General features: G+C 48.8%; 1 protein-coding gene across 1 annotated transcript in view; it reads left to right on the forward strand.

Annotated features, from left to right (window-relative positions):
• CPLX2 (complexin 2) overlaps positions 1-5772 on the forward strand; it is an 89101-nt gene that overhangs the window by 1222 nt on the left and 82107 nt on the right. The gene's annotated exons all lie outside the window — the stretch shown is intronic.

Below are 5772 nucleotides of genomic sequence, written 5' to 3' on the forward strand. Positions count from 1 at the left end.
GCCCCCCGCGCGCCTAGGGGTGGCGTGAGGCTGCATCGATCGTGGGATTTCAGCTTCTCCCAGAGCGGTGTCACCGGCGAGCTGGGCGGGGGCCTAGCACAGCCGCGCGTCTCCGGCTTGGGTCTGCCGTCCGCCGAGGCCTGGCCGTGCAATGGCGGGGCCCAGCTAAGAGTGGGCAAGAGGGTGGAGGGGACACAGGCACAGAAGGGTCCCGGCTCCGCTGGGCGGGCTGGGCCTAGGCTGAGGTCTCGGCGGGGAGGAAGGAGTGCGCCGCCCCTTCTTCCCTCCAGACTTCCACCCCCATCCCAGCTCAGAACCGCGGACTTCCAAGAGCCCAGCACAGAAGCCCGCGGCTGGCAGCTGCAATCACTGACTCCGGCTGTCCCCGGAACATCCCTAGAAAGTGTGAGGCTGAGTTTCCGTAGGGGGAGGGGGGCTGAGAAGCCGCGGGGAAGCCTCACGAACGGGACAGCTCCAGGCTCCCTCTCTCCCTCACGCCCTGGGTTCCGCCCCCACCTCCAGAGAAATCCCAGACCGCAGAGAAGGCAGTGGGGAGGGGGCGACCCAGACAGCAGGTTGCGAACTCGGCTTAAGCCTGGGAGGTTGCAATTAGCAAGAAAAAAAGGTTGAGAGCGTCTGTGAAGCCGGGGGGGTTCCCAAACAGGGAAGCCAGTTCCGCGGCAGGAAAGCATACGAGGAAGAGAAACCTTTTCTCTGAGAGCTGAGACTGGGAGGGCCCTCGGATCACGTGACGCTCTAGATCACTGATTGTCTCCGCGGAAGACAAGGCCTAGGGGGCAGGGGTGATTAGCCCAAGGTCACTCAGCAATTTAGTAGCAAAGCTGGGCCTAAAACCCGGGCTCTCTAACTCCTGGTCCTGTTGCATAACATTCATGGAGAAGTCTTTTAAAATCCCAGATGCAAGGAGAATAGCAGAGTGGCTTACTTACTAGCATGTGACCTTGGGCAAGTGACCTTCTGAGACTATCTTCAGCTATTAAAGAGGAATGAGAAGATTAATAGTACCCACTTGGATGATAATTTAATGAGAGAGCCATGTAATGAGCTTAGTGGCGCATAGTAAATGCTCAAAAAACGGTAGATCCTATGACTGCTATTATCCTTTCTGTAAACTTGTACTGGGGACTTATTACATACCAGGCACTGGCTGTGCACTGGAGAGGCAGAGAAGTAGCTTGAGGAGGTCACAGGCCAGAAAAGAAAACAAACAGTTGCAATATGTTATGATAAGTATCAAGGCACTGGGCTGGTGGGATCTCAGAAGCAGGAGTCAGGAACTGTAAGGAAAGACGAGGAAAAGGACCCCAGGCAGAGAGAGCTGTGTGTCAAGCCCAAGAGATGTGAAGTCCCAGCCACCAAGGAAATGTCACTGTGCCAGAGGGTCCTCGGGATATGGACTGAAAGATGAGAGTGGAGAGAAGGACTGGAGCCAGTCTCCAAAGAGCCTTTTATGATGGAATACTTCAAACATATTTAGAAAAATAGAAAGAATAGTATAATAACCCCCCCACATACCCATCATTCAGCTTCAACAGTTGGCCAATTTTGTTTCATTTATACCCACACCCACTCTCATCACACACACCCACATCCACTCTCATCACATGCGCACACACTCACACTGACTTATTTGGAAGCAAACCGAAGACATCACATCATTTCATGCAGAGAGATTTTAATATCCGTACAACTTCTGCCATTCAGATACTGGACCACCTTGGAAGTCACTAACTCAAATCATGACCTTCCCTCCTCAATCCATTCTGAACATTTCCATCCTTTGCAGGATGTCTTGAGAAGCCACACTGTAGTGATGAGCCACATGCATTAAAAGAAACTGTTTCAGAAATAAACAAGGGATACATCAACCCTCAACAGGTTTGACCATGCAAGAATTGTTCATGTCCACTACCTACACTGGGCATTAGACCAATAACTAAAGACAAATCAAACCCCATAGAGAAAAAGCAAGAGCTTCCCTTTCAAAGTAATCTAAATCATGAGCTCCTAAGGCTAGAAAGCTTAACATTATGGAAATAATTGATTTGGAAATCACTGGGCCCAACAGCCACATTTTACAAATGAGGAAAAGAGGGGTAAAAAATGGGGAGAAATTGGCCCAAAGTTCCATGGTGCAGAGACTAGAACCAAGATCTATGAACTCATAAATTTAGGATGCCATTTTCTTCTCTAGCTCAAAGAGGCTGGAAGAGGAAAAAGGAAGGGGGGCAAAAAATAGCCTTCTTGGTTCTCAAGAAGATGGCAATGTATGACAGTTGGTCTTTATCTTTGAGATCCCTTTGCAAGTTTCCCTTCTCTCTCTCTCTCTCTCTCTCTATATATATATATATATATGTGTGTGTGTGTATGTATATATATGTGTGTGTGTGTGTGTGTGTATATATATATATATATATATAGTGTAATCACAGCTTACTGCATCCTCGAATTCCTGGGCTTAAGGGGTCCTCCCTCCTCAGCCTCCCAAGTAGCTTGGACTACAGGCATGCACCACCATGCCCAGCTATTTTTTTTAAGTTTTTTTTCTTTCTTTCTTTCTTTTTTTTGTAGAAACGGAGTCTCACTATGTTGCCCAGGCTGGTCCCAAACTCCTGGACTCAAATGATCCTCTTGTCTCACCTCCCCAAATGCTGCTGGGATTGAAGGCATGAACCACCCCACCCAGCCCCTTCCACATACTTTCTAAGTAACTTGATCTTGGCGGCACCTTCTTTCTGGCTGCTGTGCTAACCTCTCAGCTGGTCCCTTAGTTCTCATTAGCAAAAGGCTGAAAAGTCAGAAGCCCAGATCTCATTTCTGTGGATTTTTGCCTGCCCTGCTTGCCTTAACCAGATGCATATGAGGCCTTCCTTTTCCCATTTGCCCTGAATTTGGTTGCACACCCTGCTCAGTTACAGACCTCAGCTCCTTGGAGGTGCTAAATGAGTAGTGTTTGGCTCAGGCTCTGGCAGGACTCAGAGCTCTTGTGCCTTTTGGGAACATAAAGTCTCCCCATTACTGATATTACTGATGAAATGTGATGGCCATAATGGATACATGTGTCCTGACTGGGCTCTGGGGCTCTTATTCTGCAAGTCAGATTTTTCACTTTGCAGGGAAGCCCCTGCCTATCAAATGGGGAGGGCAGTAGCTCACAAGTTTCCCCAAGTCTTAGGTAGACAATTGAGAGCACATGCAAGGAGTTCTTAGCATCCTTGGTGAGGGGAAGTCAGCAGAGAACAGCCATTAAAAGCCAATAAAAGTCCCCTTGAACCCAGCAGGTGGAGAGTGCAGTGAGCTGAGATCATGTCACTACACTCCCGCGTGGGCAACAGAGTGAGACTCCATCTCCAGAAAAAAAAAAAAGTGCCTTGCTCTGGGAGTGTGATTGCAGTCCAGACATAGAAAAGTGATCAAGATAGGGCATCCTGGCTTGTGAAATTATCCCAGCTATCAGCTTGGGATGAGACTGACTTCGATGCATTATATTACCTGGGCCTAGTTGAACTGCAATATGTAAGATCCCAAAGGGACTTGGTGAGCATCTCCTCTTCCTTCAAGACGCTTACTCATTGAATGGCTATTCTGTGTCAGGCACTATTCCAAGCGATGGTGATACAGCAGAACAAGGCACTGCTAATCTCTGTTCTCATGGGGCTCACAGACTCACAGTAGGCACAGTCATTGATAACAATTGAAAAGCAAATGTGAAAATAGACAGACAGACAGATAGAGAAGGCCTGTGTGAACCAGTGACATGGAATTGAGGCCTGAATAACAAGAGTCAGTCATGTGATGATGTGGGGCAGCACACTCCAGGCAAAGGAAATCGCTCTGACAGAGGCCCTAATGTGAGCCTGGACTGTGTGGGGACAGATGGGAGGTGGAGTGAGTGAGGGGAGAGCAGCAGCCACCAGGGGCAGGGAGAGGGCAGAGAGGGGATCGTGCAGGCCCTTCTAGGCCATGGTCAGGATTGAAGCTGTTATTCTAAATGTAATAGATAGTAGCCAGATGGCTTTAAGCAGAGGAGTGTTAAAAAAAAAAAAAAAAACTGGGTGTTTAAAAAAATGCCTCTGTTGCTGTGTGGAGAGTGGATGATATGGGGGTGCTGGGCTGAGCACTGAGGCAGGAAGGGTGAGACACAGCCTCTCCCACCCGGAGGTGGTCAACATTCAACTGAGGAGACAATAGGCAAGCAAGAACAACAGTATCCCATGCTAAAGGCTGCCATTGTGGGAACAGAGACAAGAAGATTTAAGTCAGCCTGGGAAGCATCAGGGAAGGCTTCACGGAGGTGCACAATGGATGTGGGATTGTATCTGGGAAAGGAGAGTGGTAAGGCTGCTGCACAGGTGCACCAAGGGGCAGTGTGTGGTAGCCATGGAGGGCATGGCCCAGGAGCTAGGCTGCCAGGTTTCAAATCCCAGCCCTGCCATTGAGAAGCTGCATGGGTTTAGGCAAGTTGTTTACCCCTGTGTGACTCGATGTCCTCATTCTTAAAGTGGAGATGATGAGAGTCCAAAGGCTTATTTCAAGGGATTTCTGTGAGAGTCAAACAAGTTAAAATATGTGCAGCACTCAGACATTCCTGGCACTCAGAAAGTGCTGTATGAGTACGAGTATTCTAAATAAAAACGGAGCAAAATGGAGATGGGCGAGCCAGGAGCACATGCCAAGAAGTGTCCACTAGAGCCCGGCTTGGGGCCTTGAATCCCAGACCACAGATGCCCACCTTGTTCTGTAAGCAATGGGGAGCTATTGAAGACTTTTAAGCATGGGGGTTCAGAGTAGAGAGGAAGATAAAATTCAAAGGCCCAGAGAGGGAAGGGAACTAACCCACAGTCACACAGCCAGTTACCGGCAGGAGTCTCTGTCCTCCGGCTCCTCCATTGAGTTAATATCTGTAGGAGGACAAAAGCAGCATATATTTTGTCCCATCATTGCATCCTCATAGTCTAGAATAATGCCTAGGGTATTCTCAGAAAATATTTGTGGACTACATTGCTGACTTGGTAGCCAAGTGGGCCAGGAAACGTCAGGAACCTTGAATCGTCTAGGAGCTCAGTGCTTTCAGGACAATGGAGAAACCACTTCTCAGGAAAATAAACCAAACTTCCAGAGGTGTTGACGTGGGGTCTCAAGCCCTTCCAAATCCTAGGTTCTCCTGTGATCAAAGACACCACTGCCCACACTTTCCCTGCCACCCCCTCAATCTGCAACAAGCACTGCTGCATAGGGTTCAAAAGTTAATCTTGGTAAAGTGCCTGGCAGATGAAAACTGTTCCCCAGACATTCAGCGTGGTAAATGCCAATGCGGAGAAAATGTATCTCCACATTTGCAAGAGGCAGGCCTTTGTGTTCCACAAAAACCAGCCATTAGAATTCCTGTCTCTGACTCGTCGGAAGCTGCGACAGCCAGGCGGGCAAGCAGGGTCTTGCAGTTCAAGCAGCAAATGGCAAAAGGCTCCGAGGAACTCAGCCCTGGCTCTCACATCAGGAACACCTCTGCAGAGCAGGGCATGGGGCCAGGTGTTTCTCCAACAGGAGAGAGCCTCAGCCCTGACTGTTCCAGCTGGAAGATCTTAAGCAAATCCCACCATGTCTCTGAGCTTCAAGTTCATCATCTGCAAAATGGAGATAATACCACCAGGGCTCACCGGGTCATTTTGCACAATGACAGGCACATAGCAGATGCTCAACAAATGTGCTTTCTTTCTTTCTTTCTTTCTTTCTTTCTTTCTTTCTTTCTTT

This window comes from Colobus angolensis, unplaced genomic scaffold, assembly GCF_000951035.1.
Source record: "Colobus angolensis palliatus isolate OR3802 unplaced genomic scaffold, Cang.pa_1.0 Scaffold254, whole genome shotgun sequence".
Lineage (NCBI taxonomy): Eukaryota > Metazoa > Chordata > Mammalia > Primates > Cercopithecidae > Colobus > Colobus angolensis.